The 13846-nt window shown below is 55.6% G+C and overlaps 1 pseudogene; it reads left to right on the top strand.

Annotated features, from left to right (window-relative positions):
* Positions 1–4207: 4207 nt before the first annotated feature.
* Positions 4208–13846, top strand: part of LOC143696049 (uncharacterized) — a 79555-nt pseudogene continuing 69916 nt past the window's right edge.

Below are 13846 nucleotides of genomic sequence, written 5' to 3'. Positions count from 1 at the left end.
ACTTGGAAGCAATGAACATTAAAGCAGTGGATTTAGATTGGTTCAGACTAGGTAAAGTTTAGGAAAAATCGAGTAAAACTGACATGTCATGGAATGATGTTTTCTGCACAGCCGGGCTATGTGTGGATGAAATGATTTCTGTTGCCCATCCTGGCCAGAACCAAGTAATGCCTTGACTCTCTCACACTAAAGAGATTCCTGGAGAGTTTTTGTTTTCCCTACAGTTTCAGTGATAAGATTACAACATGAGAAACATTTTTTATAATAATCCTACTTTATATTGTCATGTAGGTTTGGGACAGAAGGGTGAGAATCAATTTTTGGTCAGGGTTTTTCCATGTTCGCCTTTATGTTGCATTTTGCAAAATTGAAGAGCTTTAACCGTGATACTTTTAACTCTTAAATAGTTAATACTTTTTTTAAAAAAAGCAGCGTGAAGCTGCAAAGGGAAACAGCAAATGGAGAATGTTGGGAAAACTTTACTATAAATAAATGGGGGGGAATTGAGATGAGGGACTACATTTTGTTCGTCATGAAAAAGAGACCAGTGTGTTACAAGAGTTGTCTGCTGACTATTTCTGTACTACTTCATGAGATATGAGCCACAAGGATACCAGGGAAGGGGTTGCAGGAGCCCACACATAGTCCCACCCAGCAAATGGTACAAACAGATAACTCACAGAAATAACGACCAGGGAAAGGCTGGGGAAAGGGCAGGGGCAGATAAACACCCAGCAGGGAAACCTTTCCCGCTGACAAATGGTACAAGCAGATAACTCACAGAGATAACGACCAGGGAAAAGCTGGGGAAGGGGCAGGGGCAGATAAACAGTCTGCAAGGCAGGATATTTGCTTGCTTAAGCTTGATAGGGCACAGTTTGCAAGGCAGGACATTTGCTTGCTTAAGCTTGATAGGGCACATATTGCGTTAATCATAAGATTTTGGTAATTTTCCACAGAGAAGTCACCAAATAAGGACATAGGGTGAAGAAGACGCGGCTGAGGAAGACTCTGCAGCCTTTATCACCGACCACCAGGAGACAGAAGGATGACCCCCTAGCAACAACCAGCGCAGGCGCAGAGAACTCTGAGATAACATGAACTCCTGAAGGATGGAGAGGATAAAAGGACTGAATCAGAAACTAGTTGGGGCGGCAGTTGGTGGAGCGGAGACTCCCCTGTCGCCCAGCGCTGAGCCTTTGCTTACGTAGTATAACTGCTTCAATAATTAATAAATTCTTTGATTGGAAATTACTCGTTTTGAGTCAATTTTATAACAATGGGGTGTCCAGGGGGTCCCTGTGCCCAGGAAAGGGGGTGCACGGGCCCCGGTGTTGAGGAAGGTGGTGGGTGGGGGCTGTGGAAGGCAGGAGTGGGGGTCCAGGGGGTGCTGGGGTCAAGGAAAAGCGGGGGCTGGGGTGTCTGAGAGGGGGAGGGCCGGCAAAGGGGGTGCGGGGGGGGCATTGGTGCTGCATGAGGGGGTGCAGGAGGGTCCCCGTGCTGGATAAGGGGGTGCAGGGGGGGTCCCTGTGCCTGAGAACGGAGGGTTTGGGAGGGTTCCAGTCTCAGATATGGGGGTGCACGGCGGTCCTGGTGCAGTGGAATGGGGGTTCAGGGGGTCCTGGTGCTGTATAAGGGGATGCAGTGGGGTCCTGGTGCCCAGGAATGGGGGGTTCAGGGGTGCCGGTGCCAGATAATGGCCTGGCTGGGATCTGGTGCTGGGAAAGGGGGTGCAGGGGGTCCCAGGGCCAGATAACGGGATGCACTGGGGTCCCGGTGCCCAGGAATGGGGTTCCGGGGGTTCCATTCCCGAGTTCCGGGGTTCAAGGGGTCCTGGTGCCAGAAAATTGAGGTTCAGGGGGTCCCGGTGCCGGATAAGGGGATGTAGTGGATCCCGGTGCCCAGAAATTGGGGTTCAGGGCGGTTTCCCTGCCCGGGAATGGGGGCTCAGGGGGTTCCAGGCTGCAGATAAGGGGGTGCAGGGGTTATCGGGGCTGAGGAAGGGGGTACAGGGGGGGTCCCAGTGCCCCGAAATGAACGTTCAAGGGGGGTCTCTTGACCCCCTGGAGCCCCAGGGGACCCTCCGGGATCCCCTGGAGCCCCTTCCAGGAAGCGCCGGGAATGAAGAACTGGGGGGACGCTGAAATTTGGGAGATCTGGGGGTCCAAAAGCCGAGGAAAAGGGCGGGTCTGGGGTCTGGGAAGGACGAGGTGGCCGGGAATGGGCGTGCAGGGCATCCCAGAGCACTGACGGGGGTGCGGGGGGATCCTAGGCCCGGATTAGGGGGGGCAGGGGGGTCCCAGTGCCCAAAAATTGGGGTTCAGGGGGTTCCCGTGCCGGGGAATGCGGGTTCGGGGGGAGTTTCCTTCCAGGAATTTGGGATTCAAGGGGGTCCCGGTGGCCGGGAATTGCGGTTCCGGGGGCGTCGGTGACCAGAAATGGGGATTCAGGGGGGTCCTGGGGCCACATGAGGGGGTACAGGGCGGTGCCAATGCTGGGCAAGGGGGTACAGGGGGGTCCCTGTGCCCAGAAATGGGCGCTCAAGGGGGTCCGCGTGCTCAGGAATGGGGGTTCAGGGGGGTCCCGGTGCTGAAAAAGGGTGCTGAGGGGGTCACAGGACCGAAAATGGGGGTTCAGGGGAGTCCCGGTACCCGGGAATGGAGGTTTAGGGAGTTCCCGGTGCCCAGGAATTGCGGTTCAGGGGGGTCCCGGTGAACAGAAAATGGGGGTTCAGGGGATTTCGGTGCCAGATGAGGGGGTACAGGGGGGTCCCGGTGCTGGGGAAGTGGAGTGAGGGGGGGTGGCATGACCCAAAATGGGGGTTCAGGAGGGTTCCCCTGCCCGGGAATGGAAGATCAAGGGGGTCCCGGTGCCCGGGAATTGCGGTTCAGGGGGGTCCCGGTTTCGGGGGGTCCCACTCACCTTTGGTCGCGGCCCCCGGGTCCCCCAGGAGCCCCAGGAGCCCCCGGAGCACCCCCAGCCCCAGCGCTGGGGCCATCGCAGCCGTCCCCGATCGCGGCTGCAGAGACGCGAAAGCGAAAGTGCCCGAGGGAGCGCGGGGGGAGGGGGAAAGGGCGAATTCCAGGGAATTCACCTGGATCCCCTCCTGGCACCCCTCTGGATCCCTCGGCGATCCGTCTGGGACCCTCCAGGGCCGCGCCCTGCGGGACCCCCGGGCCGGGCTCTGCTGAACTCCCGGCCCTGCGCTCAAACTCTGCCCGGACCCCGCTGGGCTCGGCCCAAAGCCGGGCAAGCAGCGGGAGCAGCGGAGCCAATTTTTGCTGCGGGTGCGGGTCCCACCCCCGGCGGAGCAGGGCTGGGCGCTGGGACCCGATCCCTGATTCCCAATCTCCTTCTCTCTCTCGCTCTCTCTCTGCTGTTCTCTCCCTTTCCTTTGGGGGATCATAAATCCCAGAGCGGCCGCAGAGCCCCGTGCCCAGGCCGGGTTTCCCAGCAAAGGGAGGCTGGGGCTGAGGTGCCCCGGGCTGGCCGGGAATGGGGGCCCGGGGCTCCCTGGGCTCACGGAAATGGGGGATCCAGGGGCTGGGAGAGGAGGATACCCGGGAAAGGGGGTGCAGGGGGGTGTTGGTGCAGGATAAGGGGGTGCAGGGGGGGGTCCCAGTGCCGGGAATGGGGTTGGGAGGAGGGGGTGGGCAGCAGCTGCTGGAGAGAGACTGGGACAGACTGGAATGGACTGGGACTGACTGGGAAAAGAACCCACTGGGAGCAGAACTGAGGCAGCAGAGATCATACTGGGATATACTGGGACCACACTGAGGGCTACTGGGAACATGCAGGGGACAATTGAGATTGGACTGGGAGGGACTGGGAATGGTTTGGATCATCCTGGGACTGACTGGAATCATACTGGGAGTGATCAGATCTGTAGTAGGGGTGAAGAAGAGAAACTGGAATAATGCAGGGAGCAACTGGGATCATACTGGGAGCAGCTGCCCCATGCTGGGGTCATACTGGGATCATACTGGGACTGATGGGGTGACACTTGGAGTGACTGGCATAGTACTGGGAGTGTCTGGGAGTAACTGGGATCAAACTGGAGGTGACTGGACTTATACGGGCAGCAACTGGGACCACAGCGGGGGCAAATGGCATCGGGTAAGGTGTGACCGGGCTCATCCTGGAAGTGCCTGGGGCCACACTGGGCTCTTACTGAGAGGGACTGAGAGTGAAAGGAACCATACAGGGCATGACTGGGAGCCGCTGGGACCGTGTCGGGGGCAACTGGGATCCTACCGGGAGTGATTTGGACCATACTGGGAGCGAGCGGGAGCCACCGGTGAGGCGGCGGCGGAGCTAGGAGGCGGCCGCAGCGCAGGTGGGAGCCGCGCTGGGTTGTGCGGGGGCTCGGGGCTCGCTGCGGGCCTCGGGGGCGGCAGGGGGCTCAGGCGGGTTCCTTGTGCCGTGTCCGGCCCGTGGTGCCGCTGCCGTGAGGGCGCTGCGGGAGCGGCTGCCCGCGGTCTCCTTGCGGCCGCTGCCTCGGCAGGAGCCGCTGCCGGAGCAGCGCTGCCTCGGCCCGGTTCCTGTGGCTGGCACAGGGGCGGCTGCCCCGTGCCCGCGGCTGTGCGGGGAAATTCACGTGGCCGGAGGTTTCCGTGCCCCGAGGAGACAGAGGAGTCCTGTACAAGTGACTTTATTGCTGAGCAGAGGGAGAGGCCGTGGCGCATTTGCCGTGCGCTCGCTGCCATTGTTGTAGTTCGCAGCCTCCTTTTTATCCTCATTTTCCCGGCTCATCTCCCTCTCCCTTTGCCCACTGGCTGAGGTACTTGGAAGGTTCAGACCTCCCGATCTGCCAACTGCACGTCCTCGTTAATGTGCACCCCCACTTTTGTAGAACAGCCGATATTCACGGCTCTGTTAAGTCTTTTTTGTTCTCCACGTTCAGGAATTTAGCGGGACTTTCTGTGAGCAGCAGTCCATGTTAATTAATAACATTTATTGAAGCTGGTGGTTTCGCCCGTTACTTCCTTATCTACAAGCCCCTGGCCCCTCGCTCAGCTGCTGAATGAGCTGCACTCTCAAGGTGTGGAGCATGGTAAAAAGGTGAGAGGTGCTGTAGCACATCAGAGCAGAAGCAGCATTCGTTTAACCCATGGTCTGCCAGGGAACCACAAAACCGTGTCCCATTCCCATCCTTTCCACGTTTGGACTGGTACATGAGCTGCTTTTTTGTTTCCTTTGTTATCTGTTTCACCACTTTGGCTTTGTCATCTATTTGCCAAGACCAGTTTGAGTCATTTGATTTTCCACAAACTCCTCTTTTCTCTGCTATCAGATGATCTGATCCCGTCCCATGGTGAAATGTTGTGTTCCTCATTTCAGTGGATTGCTCAGCAGGAAGGTCAGGAGCTGGAGCTGTCTGGTTGGTTATTCCGAGGGCAGCTTGTAATCTAATGGTGCCATTGAAATGAGAAATGGGTTCTGTGGCTCCTGATATGAATTGGTTTGGGTTCCCAGGGGCTGGTCCATGGTGTTGCAGGATTTGTTCTGCTGGCCGTTCATCTTCTCCCCATCTTTGGCCGCTCTCTCCAGCCAGGGCTGCATCAATTGACCATTTGTCTCTAATTAAATCATCAAATACTTGGATTCCCAACTGATTTCCCAGAACTTGTGGTAGCAAGAACATCTCAGTGCTCTAATCCACCCCATATAACATAGACAGTGACAGCACACGTTGGAGTGGGCAGAGGGATGATTCCCCCCCATTTATTTATAGTGAAGTTTTCCCAACATTCTCCATTTGCTGTTTCCCTGTGCAGCTTCACCCGTTTCTGTTGCAGGGTCAGATATCCTCACCCCGGGCTCTGCCTTGAGCTGTGCAAATTCCATCAGTGCAAGCAGGCAGAGCTCGGGGTGAGGGGCAGGGGGAACCAGCCCAATTCCTGCCCCAGGCAAGAGACCCAGGTACATTGGCCAGGCTTTGCCCAGCAGGGTTCATTTGCATTCCTAAAGCTCCTCTCCTGGCTGACAAGAACCAAAGCTTCTCTTCCAGGGCTGCCATCTGGTGAGTCACATGTGGCCCCCGGAATCTGCTTTTTTAAAAAAAGTATTAACTATTTAAGAGTTAAAAGTATCACGGTTAAAGCTCTTCAATTTTGCAAAATGCAACATAAAGGCGAACATGGGAAAACCCAGATCAAAAATTGATTCTCACCCTTCTGTCCCAAACCTACCTGACAATATAAAGTAGGATTATTATTAAAAATGTTTCTCATGTTGTAATATTATCACTGAAACTGTAGGGAAAACAAAAATTCTCCAAGAATCTCTTTCGTGTGAGAGAGTCAAGGCATTGCTTGGTTCTGGCCAGGATGTGCAACAGAAATACTTTCATCCACACATAGCCCGGCTGTGCAGGAAAAATCATTCCATGACATGTCAGTTTTACTCGATTTTTCCTAAACTTTACGTAGTCTGAACCAATCTAAATCCACTGCTTTAGTGTTCATTGCTTCCAAGTCGTGTAAGTTTTTAGTGTTTGGTTTCCTATTAGACTCGGATTTCTTCCTCCCTGATGTGAATTCCGCCCACACTCCTGGATTTCCTTCTCAGCCTTTTCCAGACCAGGTGTCTCCAGCTGTGCGGGGGCAGTGTCTGGGGTAGCTGTTGGTTGCTGTTTGCTGCGGGGCGTTGATGTTTTGTTGCTGGTCCTTATCTCTGTGGGTGTCTTTTGGGCGATTCCCAGTCTGTTCGGATGTTAAACTCGTCTCCATTGAGTGGTGGAGATGAGTTTAACATCCGAACAGACTGGGAACCCCTTAAATAAAACCTTTAAAATTTCTTTCCCAAAGGCAAACCTTTGAGTAGAGAAACCTTTCTGAGCAGAGAAATAAGATTTAAAAGAAGCAGAATGGGTACATTTTGCAGCAGTGCAGTCGCAGGCAGCCCAGAGTGTGGGTGTGAGTGAGCCCCAGGGTGGAATTGTGCCGCGGTGCTCCCCAGCAGCTGTGGCAGTGCAGGCCCAGCCAGCGCTGGAGCTGCAGCAGCGGCAGCGAGGCTTGGCCGCAGTGGCTGGAGGTGCCAGGGGAGGGTGGCCAGGATTCCCGAGGGTTTGAGCAGAGGATCTGTGGGCAGGCCCAGGGGCTTGGCCCGCTGTGGAGCCCTGGCTGCTGCTGCGTTGCCTTCAGGGCAGGCTCAGGGGCGGCTCCCATGGTCCTGCTGCAGGCGGGAAGTGCAAATCTCCGGGGCTTCAGAGCCCCTGAGGCCAGGCTGAGGGGTCCCCCCGTGCTCAGCTGTGCTGGCGGCTGTTTCTGGCCTCAGGGACACTTGGCGTGGGCCCCTTGGCCACCAGTGGTGCTGCTTTGCACTCCTTAGGCAGGAGCCGATGGCCTGGCTGGGTGTTGGCAACAGCAAAGTCCCAGGGCAGGCTCTGTGCCAGCCCAGCTTCCTGGGGGAGAGATTCCACAGGAGACAGGATCCTGGCTACAGCCTGCCTTAAATTTACATCCCTTATTTCCACCCTGCACTAGGTGGAGAATTGCCCAGGTAAGGAATTCCAGACATGAATTCCAAGGGAGATAATTGAATATCTGCCTTGGGTCTGGCTCTTTTTCTTGCCAAAGCCAATGGCAAAAGCTGTACCCATGGCATCTTGGTTTCTATCTCCGGCTTCCAAAGGTGTTTCTTTATTTCCCCATTCTTTCTTTCTACCCAACCCAAGCTCTGGGCTTGCCAGGGGTTATGGAGGTCCCATTGTATTCCTAAAGCTGCCATAACCCCCTGAAGGGTCTTTCCTGTAAAATGAGTTCCCCATCTGAATCTGTGGCTTCCACAATCCATTATCTTTGAATTATTTCTTTTAGAAATAGGTTAATAAGTGATCCAGTGCTTGCTGAAGCAGTCAGAATTGCTTTTGCCCCCTGTTAGGTGCCATGGTGTCAGCAGAAGATTTTGAAGCCTTCCTGCTCAGGGCATTTCAGTGCCAGGCTCTTACAAGCACCCACAGCTCCGCGGGTTGAGCTGAGCATGGGCCGGTGACCTGCGCTTTGTCTGATTCCCCTTCCTTAATAACAGCCTGTCTTGTAGCTCTTTTCCCTCCTGCTGCCCTTGCAGAGCCATCCACAAACACATTGTCTCCCTCAGGCCAGGGAATGTCCCATCAATCTCTCCCAGCCTGGCTCGGGAGCTCTGTCCCTTGAGTGCAGTCCTGGGTTCCTTGCCAGCCCCTCTCCAGGCTGTTCAAACAGGAGGCTGGGTTAAACCCTTGCCCTGTCCTCAGTTCTGAATCCTCCTGTGCCACTGAACAAGTTTCATACTGTAATCACCGAGCCCTGCTCATCCATTGAGAGGCTCTTTTGGTTGTCAAAGCTTTAACTTGATGCCAGACTTGAACTCTAGGAGATCCTCCTGTTGTCATCAGTTTTCAGGCCTCTGCTCCCACGGAAGCTGTGGCTGCACAATTCTGCAGACAATGAGGCTGCTCTCTGGCCACTGGGTTAAACATTTTAGCACAAGAATTCCTTTGGCAAGACCCTGTTTAACATCCACCTATAATTCAAATTCTTTTTCCCTGTCTGGAAGGGCCAGGCCACTCGCCTCAGTTAATCTTAATTTTAACACTTGAAAATTCTGTGTTTCCTCCTTGGGTCCATCCATCCAGTTTGTTGACTGGAGAGATAGGAGTGTTGTAGGGAGACATCCTTGGCTCCAAAAGCCCTGCCTTTAACAGGGACTCAATACCAGGCTGTGAGCCCTTCCTTCCCTCTCTTGGAACAGGGTAGTGCTTGTCCTGGTTGCTTTAATTTGTAGAGGCTCCATATCTAATTTTCTGTATTTCCCTGGGGCTGCCCACACTTCTGGGTTCACTTCAGCATAGGCCTTGTCAGACTTTTGACACAGAGGTACAACAGAACTAGCCTCTGTATCCCTTTTTACAGTATTAAAATCCAGCTCTCAAAGTCCTTCCTAGTTAATTACAATCACAGGAGGAAGAAAAAGAAATTCATTTATTTCAAACCTATCCCCCACAGCTTCTAATAGTGGTTGAACAAATCATACCTGCTCATCTTTCCCACTCATTCCCTTAAAAATTAAAATATTCCTGTACTATTTTCCCCTTTAGGTCTAAGATTCAGAGCAGATTGAGAAGCCCCTGTGTCCATCAGAAAATGCCTCCTCTCAATGCAGACCCACCTGAATGTTCTCAAGGGCTCCAGTGTGGAGGGTCCCTGGTGTGATGGGAGCTGTGACAGCCCTGCCAATCCATGTCCATCACGGGCTGGACTTGCTGGTCCTGAGGGTGCTGCTGTCTGTGCTTGCAGTGTCCTTGTGCCCTGCAGCCGGAGCCCTGATTCCTTGCCAGGGGCTGTTTGGGTGGGCTGTGCCCTGCCGAGGAGGGCAATGCCTCTGCCGGGTGCTTGTGGCCGAGCCGTGCCCTGGGTGCTGGGGCCCCCTTGGGCCCTGGGGCTGATCCCTCAGGGGCTGTAGGAGCTCAGCCCTGGCCTTTGCCTTCAGCTTGGCCTTTTGCTGCTCCCTTCTTGCATTCACCTGCTGGGCCTTTGTGCCCAAGTGCTGCAGGGCCTTCTTCTGCCCCTCCTGCAGCCCCCCTCAGTGCCTGTGGGTGCTTGTCTTGCTTTACAAGACAGGTGTCTGCTTGGGAAGGCAGAAAAAGCCTCTCTTGGAATGGAGAATGCAAAGCCCCTCCCTCTTAATTTTTAGGATAGTGAAATCAAGGGGCTCTCAGGCAAAGATATGGGATTAGGAATAACGGTTCTTTACTAGTGTGTATAATATAATAATAGTAGTGTGTATCAACAGCTCCGGCAGTGACAACAAACAGAGCCCGGAGCCGGTCCCGGCCTTTCGGCCGCGGCGCTTTCCCCTTGGGTGCAGTTCCGGGCACGGCCGGCAGGGGCGCCGGTGGCTCCCGCGGGACGGGGCAGCGCATCCCTGCCATGGGAACCTCTCTTAACGGCAATAGAGCAATCCCTTCATCTAACTCTTTCACTTTTTTACCTTCTGTAGCCTTTCTCCCGTGTTTTGAGAAAGAATTTGGAGAGGGCTGCCTTTTAACTGAGCTCCTAGTGTTTCGATAAGGTGCTTCCTGTAGAGAGAGGGATTTTCCCTGAACAGCCGGAGCTGTGGTTACCAAGGGGACGTAACTCAGAGCAGGAGGGGTCAGGGGAGGATATCCCGCCGAGGCTCGGTCGGAGTGTGGGCAGGGTCTGCTGCCGGAATCGCCAGAGGGGGATCTTCCCGTGGAGGCCGAGCCGGAGCGTGGGCAGCCCCCACATGGCTTCTGGCGGCTGATCCGGCAGCTCCCGGCAGAGAAAAGGCAGGTGGGAGACCCCGGCAGCAGCAGCGGCGCTGCCCAGCGCAGCTGGCACGGGCAGGGCAGCCGGGGATGGGATGGCTGGGACCCGCCCTCGGTGCGGTCGGCGCGATGACCTCGGCCCACGCGGCAGGACAGAGCAACCCCATCTTCCCCAGCATGGCCGGCAGAGCGGCCGCGGGCCGGGCAGTGGGGCCAGGGCACACAAATTCACCGCCAGCGCCGGGGCAGGTGGAGCTGCCCTGGGCAGTGAGCCCGCACCTGGGATGGAAACCGGGGCAGGCGGAGCTGAGGCGGGCAGCGAGCCGGGACCCGGGACAGGCGCCTCGGCCGCCAACGGAGGGGGCAAGAGCTGCAGAGGATCCCACTCTCTTTCTGACTTTTCCTCTTGTTCCCCTCCCTTTCATTTCCCCTTTTTATTTTCTTGGTTTTTTCCTCGGGTGTTTCTGATACTTCAAAGATTTTTATTCTCCTAAAATCTCCTGTCTAACATATGGCATATTCTCTTTCTTCTAGATTAAATGGGTTTTTTTCCAAATAAATCCAGAACCTAACAAATCTAAACTTCTGCTTGGATATTTTGAAATGGTCGACGAGCTAACTCATGACCTCCTAATGCTGTTTTTCTCATCACCTTTTTATTTATCCTTTGGCAAATTAAGCATCTTTCAGTGACTTGCTTTGCTACACCAAAAATCCCAGTGCACCCAAAATTCCTTAAAAAATGATCACACAAAGCTTGAGTACGCCAGTGGGGTTTCTGATGCACGTCTTCTAATCTTTTCCTAGTAAGCACATTTTATTAAGTAATTGTCTTCCATGTAGAAGTTTCTATTTCCCTGATTTATCTTGTTCATTTCCTATCTTGTTTAATTCTTTTTTCTCGGCTTCCCTAAACCTTGGAATTTGCAGTTTTTCCTCGTTTGGAGTGAATATTAAACTAACTCTTTCAGCTCCATTTTCTGCTGCATCCTTAGCTTTGTGATCTGCCCCCAGTTTGCCCAGTTTGCCTCTCCTTTGGCCCGGGCCGGGTTCCCCCCGCCCGCAGCGGCTGGGAGCAGCCGAGAGCCCCGCGCTGCCCATGCCGACCTGGCCCGGCTCCATCGCCGCTGCTGCCGCGGGCTGCGAGGGCTGCGGGAACGGGGCACCGAGGGTGTGGCTGCTGCTGGGGAGGAGGAGGAGGGAGGGAAGGGCAGGGATGGAGGGGGAGGAGGAGGCGGGGTAAGGGGGGAGGAGGGGGAGAAGGAATGGAAGGGGCGGGATGGAAGAGGAGCAGGAGGTGGGGATAAGACAGAGGAGGAGGAGGAGGGGGGATGGAAGAGGAGGAGCGGGAGGAGAAAGAGCAGTGAAGGAGGCGGGGTTAGGGGGGAGGAGGAGAAGGAGGTGGAGATAGGACAGAGGAGGAGCGGGAGGAGGAGGAGGGACAAGGGCGGATCAAGGTTGAGCTTTTCGAACCACGCGGTCTCGAGCCCTGCCTGAATTCGCAGCCCCCACCTGTGGGATCATCCCCCCCCCCCCATGGCTCCGGTGAGCGGGGAGGGGGAGCCCGGCCCGGATATCCCGGGGGGTCCCTGGGTTGGGTTTTTGGGGGGATGTTTGGAGAATGAAGAAGTCCAAGGCTGAGCGGAAAAGGCCCCTCGGGGGGACATCGGGGGGTGGCGGTGGCGGCTGCCGGCAGAGGCAGCCTGGAGGAGCAGAGCCCTGTGTGCCCCAGGAGGCCAAAGTGGGGAGGCCAGAGAGGGGGGAGCGCCGCCATTGGCGGGAGCCTCAAGAGCCTGGAGAGGGGCAGGGGGGACTCCTTGGAGCCGCTGCAGCCCAGGGCAGAGAATGAGGGGAGAAGGGAGCCCGGGAGCCCAAACAGCCCCGGCATCCCGAAATGGGGAGAGCCAAGAGGGGGCAGTGCGTCCCCAGAGACGGCCTGGGGGGATCTCGTTGCCCTTGCCTGTGGCACGGAGGCAAATCCCATGCTGTCCTTGTCCTTCCTCGCCCAGAGCAGGAGCTGAGCATGGAGAGCAGGGAGGACAAATGCCCGCGGCAGAACCTGGTGGCAGAGGCCGTTTTGAGCGGCTCCACGGCGCAGGAAGCCAACGGGGAGGAAAAGGCCCGGAGATGCCGCACGAGGAGGGGCTGCAAACGCAGATGGCGGGGATGCGAGGGGGAAAGAGCCAGCCTGGGCCGGGAAGGCGGCTGGAGATGGAGCCAGAGCTCGGAGCTGGTGCTCCATGAGCAGCTCCATGATGGGGAGAAGCCCCACACATGCATGGAGTGTGGGAAGAGCTTCAGGTGGAACTCCGAGCTGATCAAGCACCAGAGCATCCACACTGGGGAACGGCCCTACGAGTGTGGGGAGTGTGGGAAGAGCTTCAGAGAGAGCTCCCACCTGATCAGCCACCAGAGGACCCACACTGGGGAGAGACCCTATGAGTGCTCCAAGTGTGGGAAGAGGTTTCCGACCAGCTCCAGTCTCTTCCAGCACTATCAGAGTCACACAGAGGAGAGGCCCTTCCAATGCCCCGACTGCGGGAAGGGATTCAAGAACAACTCCACCCTCGTCACCCACCAGCGCATCCACACAGGGGAGAGGCCCTACGAGTGTGATAAATGCAGGAAGAGGTTTCTGACCAGCTCCAGGCTCCTCCAGCACTATTGGATTCACACAGAGGAGAGGCCATTCCAATGCCCCGACTGTGGGAAGGGATTCCAGCGCAACTCCACCCTCGTCACCCACCGGCGCATCCACACTGGGGAGAGGCCCTACGAGTGTGATAAATGCAGGAAGAGGTTTCTGACCAGCTCCAGGCTCCTCCAGCACTATTGGATTCACACAGAGGAGAGGCCCTTCCAATGCCCCGACTGTGGGAAGGGATTCCAGCGCAACTCCCACCTCGTCACCCACCGGCGCATCCACACAGGGGAGAGGCCCTACGAGTGTCCCCAGTGTGGGAAGAGCTTCTCCAGGAACTCTCACTTGACCCAACACCAACGGAGGCACCGGTAAGGGAAGCCCTGCGAGTGCCCCGAGTGCGGGAAGAGCTTCGTGTGCTGCTGCAGCTCCATCCCCCACTGGAGGAGGCACTTTGGGCACAGCCCTGGTCACTCACATTCCATGTGATCCATGTTGGGAACACTCCTGGCTGCTTCTCCTTTGGTTTGGCCTGAATTTTTTTCTCTTCTCCATCTCTCTCTACTCCAAAAGCCAAGAGGGATGGATCTGTCCCCTCAAAACCACTCAAATCCCACTGAAAATAACTGAACTTTAACCCAAAAAGGCTCAATCCTACCTTAAATTCCTTGTTCCCTCCTAAAAAAAACTCAATCCCATGCCAAACTCAATCCATTCCACACCCACCAGGGTGAGATGGGGTTGGAAGGAGATTGGGAGAAGTGGGATCCCAATTTGGAGCAATGGGATGGGGATTGTGTGGGATGTATTTGATAGCAAATAAAACTTTCAGAGTTACTGATTTCTGTCCCGTTCATTTTCAGTCAGTTCTGTTTGCAGAGTGCCACCTTCTCAGCTGATTCAATTCCTATAAAAATCCCATTTTTTAAATCATC

The sequence above is a fragment of the Agelaius phoeniceus genome, chromosome 28, assembly GCF_051311805.1.
Source record: "Agelaius phoeniceus isolate bAgePho1 chromosome 28, bAgePho1.hap1, whole genome shotgun sequence".
Lineage (NCBI taxonomy): Eukaryota > Metazoa > Chordata > Aves > Passeriformes > Icteridae > Agelaius > Agelaius phoeniceus.
This window is presented reverse-complemented; position numbering and strand designations above follow the sequence as displayed.